The 22,113-nt window shown below is 40.2% G+C and overlaps 1 protein-coding gene across 9 annotated transcripts in view; it reads left to right on the plus strand.

Moving 5' to 3' along the window:
- Positions 1-22,113, plus strand: part of LOC110975339 (potassium voltage-gated channel subfamily KQT member 1-like) — a 160,288-nt gene that overhangs the window by 18,301 nt on the left and 119,874 nt on the right. The window contains exon 1 of one of the 9 annotated variants that reach the window (XM_022227753.2): positions 3,569-3,724. The exons of 7 other annotated variants lie outside the window; for them this stretch is intronic. The gene's annotated coding sequence lies outside the window, so the exon portion shown is untranslated. Of the gene's footprint in view, positions 1-3,568; positions 3,725-13,983; positions 14,463-22,113 lie in introns of those variants that run through there. One more of the 9 variants, XM_022227754.2, reaches the window with a different exon arrangement.

The following is a 22,113-nucleotide window of genomic DNA, read 5'->3' on the forward strand; positions in this document are numbered from 1 at the left end:
CCCAAACTCAATTCTCGTTGGCCCAGTGTGGATTTTCGCATGAATGTCATGTGGCCTCCTAATGTGATAACATTTACTGTAGCTGGATGAATCCACTTTGTTAGGAGCAAAACATTGATTATTTTGCCAACCACATTCATGGGAAGAGCGTATATCAGGGGGTTTTTTGTTTCCAGTAGGAGCTGGCTTACCTCAGGAGAGTCGCATCTTTGACATTCTCAGGAGCCATGGGGTGTTTTGATACTCCAAATACATTTATGCATGAGACTGCCGAGGGAAACACTGTGGCACGTTGGGAGGGTAAAACAGCCGTCATGCGAGCCCAAGTGTATCGATACATGGACTAGTAAAAACAACACCGCTCCAACAACAATAAGGCTGTCAGATGCCCAAGAGGACAGGGTGGAGGATTGCTGCAAAAAGAAATTTCTTGCAGAATGATACAGACTTATTAAGACTTCCTCACGTAGCTGTCACACCAATATTTAGTAAGAGGTATCAACAACTGTCAAATTGACTGAAAAATGTTATCTTTTTGTAAAATATGTGTTGAAGGTTTCAGGAAATTATCTTTGATTAGCTGTAAAGGTATTCTGATGAAATGAAGAGTTACAGGCTAACGTGTCAGTGTGCTATCACTAAGAGATTTTTTGCATTAGTATAAACTTGTAATTATTCTACAGAGCTCTCTTTATCCCAAAGATTGACAATTCACTCTGCTTGACTGAAACAATAAGAAAAGGCCATTCAAAGTGAAAGTTTATTCAATCAATTAGATAAGTTTTACACTCGAGTAACTTCCTATTTGAATCTTAGCTGAGATCAGGTTGCACTCGTTACCTTTAGTACCTGTGCTGTCAGAGATTGGTTAAAAAATGTATGTTCAGGAAGCCAATGTTTGATAGTTGGATTCTCACAGGCAGATCTACTCTTACATCCCTTCGGGATGACAAAGTCTTCAAGTATGTTGTCTGGCCCAGTCCAAAATTCTAGCACTCAGTACCTGCCGCATCATGCTTAAGGGTACTTTTAACAGCCTGAGTACATTCCACTGGGGATCGTACACCAAGGTGGCACAAATCTTCCATCCACAAGAGACAGAAAATGCTTCATTCTGCAACTGCACAAAGCCGAAGACTCTGAACTCCATTCAGTTGGATGACATTTAGTGCAAAGGGAGATCTCCTCCCCTGTGAGCTGCCTGCCTTCCTTTGAAAGATGTAGGGTCCCTGTTCAGACTGCAGATGTCTGCAACTGTGCTATGTTAGTGATGACATCCCCATCTTATCCGGTCCTGGTCCCTCAGTTGTGAACATCCAATTTCATCAGTTTGTGGTATTGCCCGGGGCTACAATCTTGTTACCACTGTTTGTAAATCACAGTGCAGCAGGCATGGTCTTGCTCGTCAGATAAACCATGATTGTACGCAAGCAATCTTCAGTGATCCACTTTCTTGGTGGAGAATTGGAATGTGTCTGGGACAAGATGGGCAACACCGACTTGCCATCATTTCTGTCAGGCTGGAGACATGTGAACTGAAGTTCTTTTCCTCTGTTTGTGGAAGCGGCATGCTCCGTAATGCATGTATCCGTCTGAGTGTGAAAATTGGAGACAGCTGTTTTAGCCAATTCAAATCAAATCTGAGTGATATTTCAGCCCCAAAAACTTTGATTGGCAAATTCAGAGGTGGGATCGGCGTTGTGACAAATAAGTACTGCCTGCGAAAGCTGAATAAGAAGCTTTTTATGTAGAGAGGCTGGATCGTGCTAAATGTAGTGATTGTTTGCCCTTTAGCAAGCCTGAGGCAAGGGTAGCATTTCAACATACCTTATTCTCAGCTGACCCACATACTTGTGGAGGTTGACAGCCAGTCTACAAGCCTGATAGAAAAAGACCTCAGTTGTTCAGACCATAGCTTGACAGCCCTCCGGCAAATGTGAAGTAAGTGAGGTTCCAGAAATGGCTGTGTGCACCGAATGTACTTTCTCACCTCGGTTGGGAGATGCCAGGTTTGGATGTCATTTGGGATGGACAACAAAGTTCCAAAGAATGAAGAAATCAAAAAGATGCAAAAAGGTGACAAAGTTTCACACGTGGGTTGAGATTCCACAGCCTTAACAAAAATAGCACCATGCACAGTATTTCCAGACACTGCTTCTGAAAAGAGTGTTGCACAAAATTGGGAATGAAAACTGTCAGGAGTCCAGTGAGGGTGATCTTATAATCCTCCACTTTGCTGTTTGTTTTGTTTAATGTGCCAGTCTTAGATGTGCTCTCTTTCTTATGCTTTTATTTCCAAAAATTGAAACTGAGGACTAGCTTGATGATTTAGATGGAACATAGATGGAAAAAGTTTTTAAAAAAAGGGCCACCTCCAGTGGGAAGTTGAGTGAAACATTTGATATATTGGTTTGAAAAAGTTTTGTGCAAATTTGCCTGGTTCTCAATTTCAATCAGAGGGAGTGCACTGTCACTTGAGTGTAGTGAATCTTTCACTCTTTGGATTGCAGAGGGTATCAATTCAGTTTATTCTGGGAACATTCACCCTCAACCATGGAGGCAAATTACCGAGGGACAGTGCTTTCCAAATGTCGAAACAGGCCGCATTCAGTTACATTTCTAGGTATTCATAATCTTCATTCCAGTCTCATGTCTCTGAAATGGCAAAGCAGTGATTGACTTTGTTCTCATTTAAAAATAGATGAAAAAAATGACAACCCCCCCCAAAAAAACCATGGTTAATTTTGTTATGGGGTACTGGTGATGGTAAGTGTTCTGTTCAACTTGTCATTGCATCTTTACTGTGGTGATGTGACATCATTCTGCCTGGACACCTGCAGTGATTGTGTGAGTACTAAAGGTGCAGTCTTTGAGAGAAGACACAGCCCCATTCAAGCCTCTGATGAATTGGTCAACAAATTACTCTTATTAATTATTCCCTCAAAACAAACTTACTCCCCAAAAAGTGATTTTTCCAAAGTCTGCATGCAGCCATTTTTCAAGTGACAACCTTCCTCTTTTTCGAGCATTTAGGACACCATTTTTCAGCCATATTTTTTCAGCCATCCTGCTCTCAGATGGAAGCCCAAAGAACCAGGGAGTTGATCATTGGAAAGATTTACAAAAACCTCACCAATTCGGGGGCCAAACATTCCCTTTCTTTCAAAAGAAATTGTGGGGCACTTCCCATGCTAATGAGCTGGTCAGAAATTCTCACTTGAATTAGTGGACTGCACCTCTTATATGATATAAACAGCCCATAGTACGCATGTACCACTGCAAGAAAGCTGGTATTCACGCTCAGCAAGGACCCAGTTTGTTGTGCCCTTCACCAAGACACTTGAACCCTTCTTGCCACTCTGCCACCAGAAACTACCTGTAAATGATCATGCCATTAGGCGAGAGTGTATAAAAGCATCGTTAAGAGGAACACAAGATTTGTCGCATGTGCTATTTCGCATGGAGAACATTTTTCATGGCCACGATGTTTAATAAAAAGGAGCAAAGGTTGCAACAATCTAAACAACCCTTTCAATGCACTTGAGAGCCGAATACTGTGAGCGCGCAGTATACACACTGTACTGGAGAAAAGTCAAATTCTGATTGGAGTACCTTGAAATGTATGTGCACAAGTTGAAGGCTGAGAACATTCACAGTTTTCTTCCAGTCCTGTTTGCAGTTTGTCCATGTCTCCTGCTACTTTTGTTAGTCAGGATCTCTGAGGGTGAGAGGACAGATTTTTATTGCTTTGACTCATTTACAGTTTCTCCCCCTACTCACTTAATTGTCCACCTGTACAGTTTGCTGCTCATAAGTTATGCTTTTCTCGGGCGTGCACAAATTAGCTACAGTAAGCTCTTGAGGACAAAAATGTGAACATGGTAAATCTAGGAGGACGCTTGTGCGCACCCCCAAATGTACATGTGTGTTAGTTGCTGTGACAAGATTATGTAATGATTTTCTGCCCATTCAACTGAGAATTAGTGACATGCATTATGCTGCCATTTGCTGATAGGACTTGATTCCTTCCCAGAGCCTTTTTATTGTAGCAGCCTTAAGTCACCTCCATTACTTCCTACACACGGGTCATAAATTTAAAACTGGCTCTGGATTTGGGGGAATCCATCAGTGCATTCCAGATGGCAGTCAATCCATGACTCCATGTCAGACGCAAGTCCTCTCCATCTGGATTTTTATTAATGCATTGAAGGAATGACAAAGGACGGCGGCTGTCCTGAGTGGGGACCTTATTAATCCTTATCACTTGGTGTGCGTCAAAGGAGAGACTGGATGTTATCAGTGTGTTGAGAGCTTGGTGTGGGAGATGAGGATGCTGCGTCTTGGGAGGTTGGGATTACAGAGAAGGACCCTGTGGCAAAGGGGCTGTGTACTTTGGATGTGCATCACGCAGAACTTGCTGACTGATGGGCTGGAGCCATTTGTTTGTGTAGTGATTAAAGGTGCACTTCTGGACCAGGGAAATATGTACCCAAAGCTGATGTTAAATGTAATGTTCGGAATCGTTGGACAATGCTGTGGTGGGATCTCATTAATATGGTTTCAACTTTTTGCTCTTGAATCATTGCATTGTCAGCCTCTGTGTGATATGTCTCACACTAGTTTGTCAAGTTCAGCCTTGGATTCAATAGCGAATTTTTAAGTCAGATATTTTGTACACATTGGCTATGCATATTAAAAAACTGTTCCAGTCCAGGCACTAGGGCATGCACGTAGTATGTTTTTCCCTGGCTCTCGTGGCCATGCTACACTCCAGCACCTCCCCTTCCATCATGGCATTGGCTAATGACGTCACGCACTTTGACTCCCTCTTTCCCCGCTCGCTCTTGAGGCAAGTTTGCAAAACATGGCTCACTCAAGATGTGTAACCGCATAATGCACTTGTGCTCCCGTGGCTTCTTCCCCCCCCCTATGCACGGTGGGCGGTTCTTTTTGTGTTTCTGCATCAAAAGATCAATCACCAGAACCTACAGTATCGTTCACACGTAGCAACATGCGCAGGGTTCAAGTTAATAATGCCACTGTACTGTGAGCTGCTTCTGTGGCTCCCTGCTGATGATGCAAAGCATAGCGCGTTAATGATTCCTCTCGTTTGACCAGCGTTGTTCCTGTCAAGAGCTTGAGTTTTTAATCATAACCCCCTTGACATTGATTAAGGAACACTGCACTGTGGCGAATAACCCAGTTAAAACTGAAATGCGATTAAAACAGACAGGAAGCACAGAGGAAAAAAATTGTTTTAAAAGTATTTTTAAATTTCAATTGAAATCTGGGCATTTTTTATACCATGATTTATGTTCCTGTTAAAAAGGGGGGAGGACCTTCTCTACGAAGTATGGTAAAAAAGAACATTTTGCCCCTTACATGTACCTTAAAACCAAGCTCCATGCAAGATTCGCTGTAATTGTCATTGTGCCTCGAGTTTAGCAATATTATGACTCGATCTGTAATATTTAGAGGTATCATTGGTGCCCCTGTTTTGTGGTTAAATTCTTCACTGTTACCATTTTGGAAAGATGACTTTTGATGTTAATGCCTATGAAGGAAATCCCAAGGCCAAGAGTAGCACAGATTAGCAATATTTACTCCATTACAACATACAGTATGGGAAGTGTTACTTTGGAATCTGTGATTAATTGCTTTAGACTTCCACATTATGTTGAGCAGCTTTGGCGTGCACATCTTTATTATAGAATCTCTGATGAAGCCTAGGTATGTTGGTTAATTAGGATTTCATATAACTACCGGTACATGTACAGCTCATAAACGCTTACATGTATGAACAAATGGGAATGTGTCATTGGCCGATTCCACTGCACGTCCAAGAAGCAGAAATGATACACGTCCAGGCAACGTCCTCCTGGTTAGTGTTCACCTCGCTTCCGGTAGCACCAAAAGCTCCCTCTAGAACCCACCTCTTAGACATTTAGTGTTTGGCAAGCAATCTTCACCAAAACCAGTCTCCTGTTGTAGCCTTTCAACTGTCACAGTAAAGACACATTAATTTAAAGAGCGTTGGCACAAGGCTATGTCAACCCTGTTGCCATGCATAACACAGAACTCTGCAGCTCAGAAACAACAATGGCATCTAGGAGTAACATCACCAGATTTCCATCATGTAATGAGTTGAATATTTATGAGGTTTAGCAAAACAAATACAGCATGGTTTATTTCTGGAAAGTTGTGGTCCCTCTGTGTAGGCTGGCTAGACTACCTCCTCTGTCTGCTTCTTGTCGGGGAAGTTGTCAAGCCATGGAGCTGTAACACCTCTGGACCAGTTCTTCCCACTACTTCCCTCACACCCTACTGACTTTGTATATATTCCTGTTGCACTCAGTTCTCACATCACTCTGATCTCATTTAAACCTACAGAGAGTTTCTCCTTCAATTCTCTTTGGACTCCTACATAAACCACAGATTCAATCCAATTCTTTCCTTTGTTAGCAGCACTTCCGTTGAAAGTCAAATCAACACAGGGGTACTAAGATATGGGTAGTTGAGTGTCACATGTGATCCCCACCCATTCCACTTACATACAGTATTATTGCCATGAGCAGTGTAATTTCACAGTCCAGCGGGTATCACCTGTAACCATAGCCGCATGCTGTAACACTTGGCAAACCCAGCTCTATGCTCATGGTACTTGAAGAGCATGGTTTTCTAAGCTGATGGCACAGAAGCCCAGCCAATCCTTAAAAACCTCAAGTGGCTTCCAATTGCTAATCTCATTATCAGCAACAGATGGTGACATGGACAATTGTGTGACCTGGTGAGGACACTCTTATCACCAACTGTGAAAGTGATTACAAGTAAGATCTCACCATGGAGCTGTTGCTGTCACAAGTAGATACTTGGAGTGCTGGCAAAGGTTTCATGATGGTATTTATTGGAAGCTGAGAGCATCAAGTGCTTCACAGAAAATGCTGTACTTAGCTCACTGAAGTGGTTTAGAAACTGGTAAAATTTGTAGCTAGTTTCTAGTTTTAATATAATATGGCAATGCTGTCCTTAATGAATTTACCTTATGTGGGCAGCCGGCAGGGCTCGCAGAATCAGTAATCTGACATCCGGGGACGACCAAAATATTTTGTCAGACAACCAAATGTTCAAGGCTGCCAGCCCGACGGGCAAGTACCTGTTTTCAGCAACACATTTTTTGCATTACATTTTAATCCTGGCATTTTAGACATTTCAGCACTGTGCACAGAAAAAAGTTGGCAGAAAAGACTGCAAAAAAAAGATCGACATCCTAACCTTGATGTTGCATGACTGTACTTGTTCGGGTACATGTAGGTGCACCGTCCGGTTGAATCAATGGCATGAACAACGTAGCCGTGTCTATATATTCAGTTGCTTTCCTTGTTCCGGATCGGGAAAACTATATTCAGTCATATTACTGCTCAATTATCTTCAAATACCAATGAAATGGGGTCAGAGGTCTACCTTGTACATGTATGCAAGAGGTACTTCAAAATTTTTTTCAAATTTTAAAGCTTTTAATTTGTCTTACAAGACTGACAAAAGTGACAATGACACTTTTCCTAGTTCTGGATCTGTTTAGCCAGTTCCGGATCGCTTCAAAAATTTCCTTATACATAAAAGTAGTCAACTGTGAACCCATTTCTCAGCCAAAAACATTGTAACAAGCATATTTTCTCATAAAGCGTGTCTTATTTTAAAGGGAATTAGTTCAGATATTAGAATTTCAGTGCATTGAAATGGATAGCCTGCGTAAATTTTGACTTGACTTTGCTGTTCAGCGAGCCGTCGACCATAAATCCCCATGCTGCAAAGTTGTCAAACCCATTATGTCATGTACAAATTTGTTACGCACGTGTAGTTGGGTTCATGACATTTGTACATGTACCGGTACTTGCATGCACAATCCAAAACGAGGAAATACATTCAACTTCATGGAATCTTGCATAGTGAGTGACCTACCGACCTGTAATTTTTTTCAAGTGTTGGATTTTCGTTCTACTCCTATGCTCCCCTTCAAACAAAAGTCACTAAGGTCATTTTCGATCAGTAAACATGTTTTTTCGTATTGGCCTGCAGCTTGGGGCAAAAACTTCCTTGTCAGGCAACCAGATCTTAGACTCCCTTGCATTTTTGAAAATTTTGCGAGCCCTGCGTGGGGCAGTGTGCATAGCAACTCATTACCAGTGATGCTTTGCACTTGTAACACAGTTTCTCTCATCCCAGTGCCTACTAGGGTAAGAAGACATTTCAATATTGGAAACAATATTTCTGTATGGCCACTGGAGCGCTCCCAATTAAGCAAAGTATCTGAAGTATTGAGAAACACATACCAAACAAAATTAGAGCAAATGTACTTGCTCTCCATGCAACAAGCAGATCCAGTATTATTTCAACTGACAGAGTAGGTGTGAATTCCTAGGTCTAGACTCTTGGAGTTTGATGCCTCCATTCAATATTTAAATAAAGTCCATTTAAACTATAAGAATCGAGTGGGTCAAATCAAACCTTTTCCAAGTTTGGACTTCAGTTGTGTGATGGCATGACTGTCATGGGAATGTATAAAGAGAGATGCCTGTGCAAAATAACAGGCTTTTTTTCCTACAAAGTCTGTTTGGACAACACAAAGATGTGTTGAACTAACAATTTCAAGCTGCAGTTCACGACATATCTTCACTTTTGATACTCCTAGTACAGTGCTATCAAGTTTATGGAATAAGTTTTCTCAGGCACTTCCATGTCTTTCCTCTTTTCCTTGGAACTTCCAGGCCCACATAGCCCCAGGATTCCTCCGGAATCCCATATTATAAATAAAAGTGACCTTTTTCTTTTCTGTCTTTCCTAAACGTGTTTCGGTCAAAGTTACCAAGGCCAGGCTGGTGACGATTGAGTGGCACTGAAAATGTGAAGAAGTGTGTTGGTCTATCATCATCCAATTACTTGATCTGTGAATTGGCCAGGTGGGGACAGTGCTCAAGAGTAGGCTGTGACCTGGCAATGAGTTCATTGGCCCTCATCACAGCTGCCATTTGGCTCATAACAGTAATGGTGTTGATATGTGGCTCCAATAGATTTCATAATCCATGCATCAGCAAAGTACACTTTGCCAATATTCTGTGCATCATATGTTTCTTAGCAAAATGTTACCTGAGTGGTGTGAGAAATGCAGACCAGCATCTAGGCCCCAAATTGGCTGTAACATGTCCAGTGACCAAAGCGTAATTTCTGTCTACGCAGTTTCTCACTTGATTCAGGTTTTGTTGCCTTGAGAAGAGTTTGGGAACATGGAGGATGAGAAATGTGGGTGAAATTGGACCCCACATTTGACTGGAAAGAATTGTTCTTAAAATGATTGGCTTCAAGACAACATATCAGGGTTGCTCGTGGGGGGGGAATTTTCTACACAAATTGGTCTGTCCTATTATATTCATCAGAAAAAGATAGATTGCGAATCAAGCAATTAATTGAACAATTAAATAAGTGTCTAATAGACATCCCAAAGAGTTTTCCACCAGTGGAAGTCAAGCCATGAATGTGGCTGGTTTCCAACTGAATTTGTACATACTTGTAACAAATGTGCATTTTGAGAAAAAGAAAGTACCATCCTGTACACAGTACTTCACAGGTTATGGGATTTATTTTCGGCATGTGTACTTCCAACAAAAAACCTGGAATGTACGAATGTGTACACATATATAACCTTAACCTGTGTGAGTGTGTGAAGAATATTGTTTGAAATCTAGGGCCGTTTTCCAATACTTGACGTGGGCTCCATCTCAGGTTTCAACTGTTTTTTTTTACTTCCTGACTTTGAGGTTGTAAGCGCAATAGTAAATCTGATAGTGCCACAACACATCAAGTAAGATGCAAAAGAGCCAAACATATTACAGTATTTCAATTTAAGTTAAACGCTTCAGGCCCACAATTGGGGATTGGTTTCCTACACAAAGCCTGAGACAGAGACAAAGTTGAGCATTGAAAAACGGCCTAGGATTCAGAATGGTGCAAATTGGAGTACGTGTATGCTCCAAACCAGGCCAATGGACCACAGAGGCTTGTGCTTTTGTGTCAAACCATATGCCCCACTGTCACCGCATCAAATTGAGTCACAGGCTCTGGTCATACAGTGAAGATAGTCTCCGTTCTTCTCTCATCTGTCCTACTGGCTGACTGTAGGCAGGAGCAGTAAGAAGAGATTTCAATCAGTGAAGTCGTATACACGAATAAGGTGTATAAGGTTATAATTAGCTGACTGTGGCCCCTCGCTGGACCTTACAAACGTGGTGATGAGACATAAGCAGCAATACTCGCGATCTGAAATATTGCAAGATCTGAAATGCTGCAGTGCAGTGCAACATGAAGCAAGTTCAGATTCCACACAGTTACTTCAACATATCAGCAACTATTCAAAGAATTTCAATAGAAAAGACTAATTTTTTATTGTAATCTACACTCATCCCCGAATCAACGGATGTTTTACATGTCTATGGTTGCTGCTTGCTGAGTGTTTGCACTGGACTTTCTTGGACACCATTTCCATCCATTCCAAGCTATCCAAGTTAAAATGAAGAATATAATTAGCTGTTGGAAAGTGTGAAAATACGGGAGTATGTACATTTATATTCACCTGATTGAAAGGCTGGGGTGGGTACAGACAGTGACTATCAATGGCTCAAACAGAGGAGATGTCCAGAAAAAGAAACAATGCTTTATAATCTTGAGAAAAAACTGAAAAAAATCTCAGAAATATGCTGTTCATTAATTTGAGTTTAAAAAAAATAAACACTCAGTGGGTAAAAAAAAATCCTTTTTCTTGGGAGGGGGGATGCTTGTCAGAAAAAAATGTCAGGGGGTTAGAATGAAATCATGAATGCGTGCAGGTGTACCCATAAACCTACCCCTTAAGTGCTGCTCATCATGCTGCGGCACTGAAATCCACCTGATGTTCCATGCAAAGCATTTAAATATGTGCATCGCAAGATGCTCTTTGCCCTTTTACCCATGCTGCTGATTAAATTTCAATCTAATGTTAATGGAAAGGTAAAACGGACAGGTGGAGACCAATTGCCATCTACTTCCAGTTTCCTGCTGCAAGCCTCGCTTTTTTTTTTCCTTCCTGGGGGCCTAATCTCTAATTGCCCACAGGATTGGAAAGCATTATGTAAGTCCAGCATGTAATATTCGTACAAGCGTGCATCATCGACAGCCATTCTTTTGACGGAAATGTTTACTTTGAGTATATAAAAGCCTTTTCCACAGCAATGAGAACAGTTTGAATCTTTTTTCTTTCTCTTTCCTGAATGCTGTGTGCAGTTTGTGACACTGCTTCATGAAAAAAATAATAAAAGCAAAAATGCTGTCAGGGACCTGTAGTTGTTTAGAACAGTGTCAAATTACAGGTTACATTTTATGTCATAGGTATTAGTAATATACATGTACATGTACAAGTCCTTCTGGTCACACACTTCTAGTTATCCCTTCTTACTTATACAGAATACGAACTGTGGCTTGACATATGACTGACTTGTATTTTAGCTGTAATTAACTTTTCACTCCAAATTTACATGTACTTGCAAGAAAGCACCGGGAAACAGTGCCAAGACATAACCGATATAGCAATGACTCATTGATATAATTGAACAAGGACTCTTGTAGTAACTGTCACGAACTAGATACACGTAAGTTACAACAAAGCTCTTCTAACAGTCACACAAAATTCCATAATGTCTGATGACCAAACATTTCAGGTACTCTAGAATCTCTTGCTGCAGGGAGTCCATTCCTCAGACACACCGTCATGATTCTAATTTTAAATTTGGGATTATTTCTCTCCCATTCAGTCATGCACACATTTACCGTATCTCCCAAACACAAGACTGACAGTCTTAAAGGTCACTGTTCAAGTGCATGTAAATGCTGTATATATAAACAAAAACATGTTTTAATTCAACAAACGTATGCCGTCATTTTGAAGAAGAGACAATCTATCACTGATGGTACATACCACAATTGTGCAAGTTTGATTACATCTTCCCACGTCCACAAGACGCTAATTTATATCCGGTGATAAATCACTCCGCTAGCATGTTTACAGAGTACCAGTTGCCTAGAGGTTCCCATGCAGCCCCATCGCCATAGATGTTTATTATCATAAATGTTACAGACAGACCGGACGGTATCACAGAGCATCCCAGTTTGGCGATCATATTTTTTGGGATAGCACAAATGACCGTACGATATTAGATTTACCGGCCAATTTCATAAATAAACGGCAAGCTGTGAAGGTCCGGCCATAAGGACCCAGGTGGGAGGATGGTAACGAGCAAGGCATGACCTTGAGGGTGGCATATGATCTGGTTTGATCTGACAAGGAGTCCACGGGTGGGAAGGAGGAACCAGACATACAGCCACAGTGCGAATGAGAGGCTGCTAGGGAGAGAAGACATGTCATCAACAGAACAAATGAGAAAGTGAAATACAAAGAGGATTCTTCTCCTTGTGCTGTCTTGCCCATATAAAAGACTAATGAGTCTGTCTTGTTCATCGCTGACCCCGTGTCAAAGCTGATAAGATATTTTTCTTTGTTTAGTTTACTGCTTTGGACCTTTTTCAGATGCTTATTAATTGCAGAATTGAAGAATTTCAATGAATTTCTTTCAGTTTCCTCCACCCTTATTGCCTTGTTTCATAATGTTAACCCCCTACCCAATCAGTAGAGTAAACTTGTCCAAGAAAATGTGTAGGTCATGTGATCTCTGACAAAGGGAAAGAAAAATGAAAGACTCTCCCTGGACACCAGATTAAGCTCCCCTTTTTTTGAGAACCCTACCAACAAGAAAAAAAAAACTTAAGCACATCAGGTGTATGTGAAATGCAGATATCATTTCTTACTGGGACCTGGGTAGAATTTGTCAAGGTTTGCTCACGTGCACTTGTGTGTATTGGATTGTAAAGTTTTGCTTGTCTGGGTTGGCTACAAGTACATGTACACGTACCATACAGTTAATTGAATTAATATATAGTGACAGGTGCCTCACCTGAATCAAGGTAACTAAACTGTCACAGCATTTGATGGAAATCAATAAGCAATTTTTCCTCAGATGTCACGTAATTAAAAAGTCAAGCAAGACTTGAAAGTAAAAACCTTCAAGTATTTATCAAATTGATCTAAATTGGAAACGAGTATTCTTACAATGGGATTCAGTATATTGGTAAATTAATGTCAGTTAATTGCCATTGAATGTGTGTCCTTTAACCCTAACGTCCAATTTTAATATGATTTTGCACACACCCTAGGGAGTTAGGGTTAATTGTAGGCATTATTTTAACATAAAATTAAAATTAAACTTATATTCAGCCAACCCGACCTACCAAGCAAAGCACTAATTCTTAACATGATAAGTTATTCGTGAACAATCAAAATCCAACTGGTTGGGATAGAGATGGTGCCACCCAATTTCCCTCCTTTGCCAAGCTATACATTGCTCTCTTTATTTGAAACACTACTTGTAAGTTCATCTTCATTGCTGAGTAAGATCGGAGAGTTATTCAAAAAGATTTCATTTTGTGTAGCAACACTGGTAATCGGTGGTCTGTGTGTGTCTTTTTATTGGCACAGTGTCCATCATATGTACTTGTGGATAATCCGTTTCATTTTTTAAAGCACATGATGGAGGCTTATTGAATTTTTACAGTTCTTGCCATGCTGCTGATTTTGCGGCAGTTGGCTTGAGAAGGAGCTCCACAAAAACAGCTGGCTCAGTCTAAATGAAATTAATAGGGGATATGAAAATCAATAGGTTTCACACATTCAAGTGGCCATGCCCACTTCTAGCTGTGAAAACTCTAACAATAATTAGATGAAGATTCTCAAAAGTGCTGAAGCCAGCTGCCGTGAAAACAAACGACCAGATTCACTTGAAGGTTGAACTAGCCACGCAGCAGCCACACAGGCACACATCAGTATAAGGGAAAACTGGCTTACGAGAGCATACCTACAATTCCCATTAACGTTCTTATCCCAACCAGTCAATCTTATCACTGCCATGTTAATCGCATTGGAGGATGTTTTTGCAGGCTAAATTCTCCCAGTCGATAAGCTAAAGTCCCAATCTTGCGTAGGTGCTTTACACTGGAAGGGCAGAAGGAGCAAAAGTAAGTAGATAACGCAGCAAGGAAGGACAAATGCTGGGTGTTTGCATAGCAGAGATGGCATACAATTCAAGTACGTGCCAATATCCTTAATTCCCTCCCTGCTTTGCGGTTGCGGGCTCCAGCTAAAAAGAGTTCTATGAGGCACAGGTCGCATGTGGACTTGCAAGTCTGTGGAATATATATCGCTCATCTGCAGGATGATTGCTGAGTGCTTGACAACACAAATTACTTATGGCGTGCAGGCTTTGATGAGATGTTCATGTTCGTGCACATTATGTTGGATAAACATGTCGTTCTGATCAGCATTGTTGGTGAGTGCTTGTTTTTTGGTAATGCATTTAGTAATGTGAACCCAATAAAGTCTATATATTCTGTCTATGTCTGTGTTTGAATTGCCCGTGTAAGTATGTAATCATTTCACTGTAATTAGTGTTTCAAACACGGAAAACGCTGTCATACGTTTGCTCCATACATTGTAGAAGAGCTCTTACAGATTCCGGTATTTAGGCCGTTGTCCAATACTCAACTTTGGCTCCGTCCCAGGCTTCAACTGTTTTTTTACTAGCAGACTTTGAAGCTGTAAGGGCAGTAATCAGTCTAATAGTGCCACAGAACATCAAATAAGATGCAAGAAAGCCAAAAATTATAGTAATCCAATGTAATTTAAACGCTTCAGGCCCACAATCGGGGATTGGTTTCGGGGACGAAGCCTGAGACGGAGACGAAGTTGAGTATTAGAAAAACGGCAATTTTTGTCATGGTGTTGGACCTATTGAAGAATACATATTAGTAAACGGGGTATGTGTAAACAGATTTAATGAAATGGTGCGGTTGTTTTGTACAGTCAGTTAGAGGTGTGTCGTAGTGGGTGGTACGTGTTGAACATGCCGATATTGTTAGGCAAGATGCTTTTCTGCAGTTGACTCTCTGGCCCAGGAAGGAGGGGTGCTTGTGAAGCAGTACAGAACACAATGCCTCAATTTCAGACCCCTGCATTAAAAAAAACAAACAAACTGATTTCAGGCCCTGGATGAAGAGGGTTAAAATTCGAAAGCATTGGAGTCACAACGGTATTTGTTTAATTCAAAACCCTTGTCTGCAGATTCACTGTCATGAGCCAAGCACCTCTGGCGCCATGAACCCTTATATTTTGGATGCCTAGCAGTTACATGTTCAACAGAACAATTGTCTGATAACAAAGTGTTATTATGCAGTTGACCGATTGATACCAAGGTTGCACCACAAGGACCCCCCACCCACAACACTTCAAAAGAACAGGGAACATTAACTTGCTGCAGTGACAAGCCACAATCTCCACAGATGAGTGATCACAAAACAAATGAGAAATTCAACTTTGAATATAATATTTAGACCCACATTGCCAGATCACTTTTAAACATCAAGGAAAACAGTTGTGGGTCTACATGTTGCATCGGTTTCTCATGTGATCACAGTTTCAAGTTCTTAAACTGTGTTCAAAAGGCCTCATGGTGCCACTGTCAAGGTCTTATAAAAAAAAAATCTCACCGATGTACACATTAATGATGATTAGCATCAGGCTTTCACAGGAATTTTGGAGATAAAGAATGGAAATTTATTTGCATGAGTAGCAGATCTGGTTGCCATGGCAAAGTACATTACCCAGATGTGCATGTAAACATTATGTGTACATACATTACACGCAACTTGTATTTTGATCTATGTCCCTGTATCAAGAATACATCTTCGATGTGATACATTGCTCATTTTACACATAATAACAATGGCCTTCAGTTGTCTACCAACTGCGCAGCATGTACATGTATGTACAATACAAGGTGGATGTACGGTTGTGATATTGTCTTCAGCAGCAGAATTATAGAGTCCACCTGTCTGCATCAGATAAGCTAAATCATGTCATCAAGGCCTGGCATTGATCTAAACCATCATCACACTTAGCGCATCAGCTGGTTTTTTTTTGGCGTGCTTGAACCAGTTAAGTTCCTGGAATTTCTGTTTATGCTCCGAGGTTGGTCTGGGTGAAGCGGGTTCACAATCACACAGAAAAATTTTTTTAAAAAATGCCTTGTGTGTAATGTTACGTAAACAGTCCATTCCCCTTGCAAATGAATGTAGTGCTTGTAACTCGATCTTGCATTGTAATTGAATTTTTTATGCTAAGCCCGAACCCTACTCCACAGCACACAAAATACGATAGCCTCATGACTTCTTTTTTCTGTCTTTGCTGTTATTGTGCCTGGGAAATCCTGACGCCACTTACAATAATGTTTTCGTAGTGCACTACGCAATCTCCCTCGAGTCCGAAGAACTTGATCATATTCCGCCCCACTTTCAATCAGAGCATTGAAACATACCATGCTGGGGCATTAAAGAAGGTCTCACTGAAAGAGGCTTTGTATGTTAATCCATCCTTGAACTTTGTCACTGTTACAAACCATTAAGTGTTATCGCCGGTATTAAGCCTTAAATCAGCTGTGAGATGCTCAAACTCTTATCATAGAGCAAGGACAGGCTCTTGTAAACTCTTACCCAAAATTTAATGTCAAAATGTAGATTACTGTTATTATTTCTTAAAAATTTAACAAGACATTAGTCTTAGCATTTTTTGCCTTTAAGAAAGATTCTGCTAGGATCAGGCAGTTTTCAGCAGTTTTGTATAACATATCTTTGGAAGCCATTAGTCTGTATCGGAATTAGAAATAATGTAAATACGGAAGAGACAGTTCTGACTGGGAAAAATATGATAGTCGCAGAGAAGAAGGTTTTTTTTTACTTCCCTGTTTTCATGTTATACTGTGAATATGGACTGTCACTCCACTGGTAACTTTCAAGCACCACTGAGAATTTCACACCGCTGGTTGAAAAAAGCAGGTGGAAATCGGATGCTCACAATGGATGCCTTACTAAAAGGACGGTACAATCGTCAGTGATCTGTGAAGAACCTTAGACCCTCATCATGCACTCTTCTTGGCCTACTGAATACAGGTCTTTGGAATACAGTAACTTATAAATCAAATGTCTTTGATACGATCGTGCTGATTAAAAAGTTTTACATGAAAGACTGACCTCCAGGATGTGACCAGACAGCAGGGGTGTAACATCAGTGCCTTCAGTAGGCAAATCAGTGACACATCTGAGGAAAACAGTTTTCCCACCAGAAGTGGCCGTGATTGAAACAGGCATATTGTGTAGGCCTTCAAAACAGTTGATCTATTATATTCTGTGTTTCCATCAGGACTGCAATTGATGTTGTCCAGGAAGCTAAGAACGTAGAGAGATATGCTTTTCCGTGTCAGAATGTTTATATCTGTATGTTACATTATGATGTAGCATGGCTATGCCTATTAGTGATACAGAATGGTCAGCCAACAGTGAATGATCATTTATTGGCATCATGGCCCATTATCCTTATTGCAAAAGAAAACAAAATCCAAGAAATTGTGATGTCTGATAAAAAAAAGTGCAGCGAATTTGCAGAGCTTGAACACGATTCAACTTAAGTGAATTTCACTACATGTATTTTGTGATCTCGAATTTGCTTCAACTTGCATTCGCCTGATTGAATTGGCCTCAAGTCTCATGTCTCATCACTTCACTTTTTTCTCCACCATAAGCATAATGTACTGCCAAGACTGTGTGTGAAAAAAAGAACCCAACAAAAAAATGCTCTCTCAGTTATTTCTGATTGCAGGCTAGTCACTGAGCTTCAGAGAATTGTTTCCATGCGCATATCTTTAATCCCTCCTTGCCATCTGGAACAGTGATATGGAAGCCCTCACCATGCCCTCACCTACCCATATTGCCGTCCCACGGTGTTTATGCTGCAAACAGGAGAGAGCCAGGCAATGGGAACGTTTAGACGGAATGACTATACGGCCGATCGGATTTCACCTAATTGGCATTCTACCTGTGTGTGTACTCTACACATATGAGTATACCACAAGCTCGAGCCGACATTTGACATTTTTTGCTTCCAAATTCATGTATTGTTAATATGTCGGGAACACAGGTATTATGTCTTTTACAAGTGCAAGTAGGTGTATTAATTCAGAAACATTTTTTTTACAAATGAGCCTTTTGGCCTTTCGAATTGTAAGCTTTTTGAATTGCATTTGCACTGTGGTGATTTGCATTTTCTGTGGTAAGTTTACATCATTGACGATATGAATATCCAGCTTTTTGAACATACATGCGTCAGCAATATAATCCCTTAATTTTTACGTCCATAATTAGGAAAGTCCTTCAGGAGGACTAATGCAGTAAATTGAAATGCTATTGTTACCGTATCTTGTGCCCTTTAGACCCTATGTGTAGGCTAAAGATTAATTGCCATTTGAGCAATGCAGCTGTTTGGATACAGATTGGTGGGACTTAGGGACATTATTTGATGGAAGCCTTAAAGTTGATATATTGTGCACGCATTCTTCAATTATGGCCAGTATTAGATTACTGGTTAGGAACACACATTTAAACCTGTAAAGTTATTAACTGTGTGGATAATGCCATGGTTAATGGACAGGTGCGCTTTTCAATTATATATGTAGGCCTGCATGGGTGTTCAACTGTTCATACTGATTATGTATGCAAAACGCTTTCAGCATAGATGCGCATATGTAGATCTTATATGTACGTGTATATCTTGTAGAGAAGTGGATACGACTTCAACCAGTGTACACTGTCTTTACTTCGTCACTGATTGTGTGCGATTGCAGAGGGTTTTGGGCTCTAGTATTTTGGGAGAGATATTCGTTGAAGGAGACATGTAACATGATTGTTGTGAATTCAATGCATGTAGGAAAGCTTTGTCTTGCAATGTTACTCTGACTTTCCACCTCCCTTGAAGCAGTAAAAAGGAGAAGCCTCAGCATTTTGGTTTTGATGTCAACCACACTTGCCCTATTCATAAGCCAGAGTGTAATGTCATCCAAGGTAGAATTGAACAGCAGTGTCACAATGACTCTGTTCAGGTATACACCGGTATCACTCTTTTCTACATTTTTGGAGTAAGTTCCTCTCTTAACTTGTTTATCAGGTTAAGCTGCTTGCTTGGACAGTATTCTTCGTATTTTTGATGGAAGGTAATTTTGAAGGGCGTTTGTTTTCTACCTTTTTAAAGCTCTTTTGACAAAGAATACCAAATACGACAAAAGCAAAACACCTCCCTCGATAAAATATCGATAAAGGATTTGTTAAGAATGGAAAAACTCCCACTTTCTCATAACTCCCGATGAAGAGGAGTATTTAAATCTTTTTTAAATTGCTGGAATTTATATTACAACAAGATGAGGTGAACATCCACTGCATGTTTCCATTAATGATAGCAGCTTATGAATATATTGGATATACCTTGATCCCTCTAGAACTACCTTTGTAAGCCTTTTTATTCAAGGAAATAATTCAAAGCCTTTTTCAAGAAGCCCTTGAATACTGAGTATGTGTTAATCACTAGCAGGAAAAGGATTTGAGCCAAGTTATGCATCAGAGTTGGTATCTGTGTAATTATTGTCTTGTCAGTCTGTACAAAAGCTGGTAATGTGTGAATTTCAGCATCAGTAAGGATGCAGTTGCTTTAATGCGCCTTTGTTGGTGCACAGTTGCATGCGGAGCAGCCAGCAGTCTGTACATCTTCAGTAATTTATCACAAGTCTTCCAGACTTACATTGATGTCAATTCAATTAGCTGTCATCAACATTTTGCATCTTCTAAATACCAAGGTTGAATTCTGTTGTGAAGTTACACTAATAACACTGGTGCACTCTGTTCGCATTAGGAATGTGCAAACGTTTACCAAGTTTCAAGTCAGGTATCAAAGTCGCTTGTTTTTACACAATATTGTATATGGCATACAAGCCTTAGACTTCTATAATTATGGTGTTAATTGTTATGAGAAAACTTAAAACAGAGATATTGGCCTACCTACAGTGTATGTATTGGTCTGCTTCTCCCTTAATCTCAACCACACAAACTAATTTAAGTCATATACCTCATGTATTACTGCATGCAGAAGTAAGTCCTTTTTGCTTTTTCGCCAAGCTGTGGGCAACCTACTCCTCACAACTGTTAAAGACAATGCTTGATACAGGTTAGGGTCAAAGTTGGTCAAATGTTAACCAAAGAGGGCCTTCTTGCATGTATGTCCTGTAAAACAGTGGACTCAAGCAAGCTTTAAATAATCAGCAAGCTGAAAGTACATTTCTGTCAAGAATTTTATGAAATCTAACAAGGTTTCCCTGTAGACTGAGTCACAGTTATATGAGCTCAAGTAGTGTGTATTTTATTTCAGAATGTGCAGCCTTGAATCAAAATAGATGTAGTAGTGTCAAGTGGTGATGGCCCTTCATTGGTGCCTCTATGATATATGCATGGTAATGATATTTGCCCCCATGTTATTTCATACATTATAGGTGAGTCCATTTCCTCCATTCTGTCTTTTACTCAACTGTTGCTTTCTTTGGGTTTGTTTGTTGTTTTCTGCCTCAAGCGAAGTCAAAGACTTCCTCAACCTATTCAACTTTAGCTGGTGCATTAGAGCCAGGGTTGCCAGTGTTTTGGGGGCTGGTTTGGCTCTGGAAGAGAAAAATGAGAATTTGCTGGGTTTTTTGTCTGATAATACTGTCCTTGACAAAGCATCAAAATACTGAAGCAGTCAGAGTTTTTGGCATTCCATCGTGGCATATTGAACTGTTTTCTAGCCCACAACAGCTAAAGCACCATGCTCATATATGGGAAATCCCAGAAAATAGGGTTCATTTTTTGTGTGTGTTCCTGTCACATCTAATATATGATTTTGTAAGTTCAGAACACATTTTCTAATTCCCAAGAGTGGCGAATTAATGCAAATTACCTGCCAAACAAATAGTAATGGTTTGAAATCAATTCCGGTGATATTTCCAGGTAACAAGTAACAAAGATCAGATGTAAAGGGACACAAAAATGTCACATTTGTGGACCCCTTATTTCTGGAATTATCTGTATACATGTAGCAGTAGGAGGATTGAAGCCTTGTACGTATCTTGGGTGTTGTTTTTAAGATAATTTGACTTATTTCATCAGGCGTATTTACATGTACATGTATATCATTTCTGCCATATGTGCACGTCAATTTTCAGCTCATTCGGCATTGAAATAGTAGTGGTTAGTTATTTAAAAATCAGATGAGATCCCACAAAACACACACTTTCATTGATTCAGTTCATTGGTGAACAGAATGTTCTACGATAACCTTGGACGGAAAGTTTGTTGCACTTTTGGTAGCAGTACCATGTAAATTGGATACAACTTGAATATATGTTCGTCCTTCATATTTCCTTACAGTAATTGTCATTACCATTTAATGCCCTTCAGGGTCAGATTTAAGTACCCAGGGTACTTTGTATGAATACATGCATGGTGCATCAGTAGTAGGAGATCCCATACAGCTACATGTACATAATTTGATATGAATGCATATGGTTGTATAAATATAATGCTCGTAGTAGAGATTATTGTATTGCATGATCATGATGCATGTGGCCTGCAGTTATTTCTGAACTACATAGAATCCTGGAAATCGATGGACATTTAAAGATTCACTCGTCACAGTTTTGGGGATATCTTGTTTTTTCTCCCGTTTCTTCTGCCATCAGATGGTCAAGTTATTTGATAACTTTAAAGAATGAATTCACCAAGATGATGAAAATATGTCCAGTTCATACGTTTTGGTTTCATCTCCTCTTTTGAGTGCCACTTCTTGATAAGCACTGGCTCTGCCACTGTGTTTTCAAAAAAGCTGCATTGCAACCAGCCTTTAGTTAAAACTGCTGGTTCAGCTGTCAATTTATCTGGTCTCCCCTACTCTGGTCATGAAGTTCCTTCTACAGTTCCGAGTATTTCAGAATTATAGGATTACTCAGAGCAAGCTGAGAGAGTGTATGTGACCCACTCTGTGAAAATGAGTCACAAGTCGCCAGAACCACTTTGGAG

This window comes from Acanthaster planci, linkage group LG02, assembly GCF_054643075.1.
Source record: "Acanthaster planci isolate LZ-2023a linkage group LG02, COTS_SCS, whole genome shotgun sequence".
NCBI classification, from domain to species: Eukaryota; Metazoa; Echinodermata; class Asteroidea; order Valvatida; family Acanthasteridae; genus Acanthaster; species Acanthaster planci.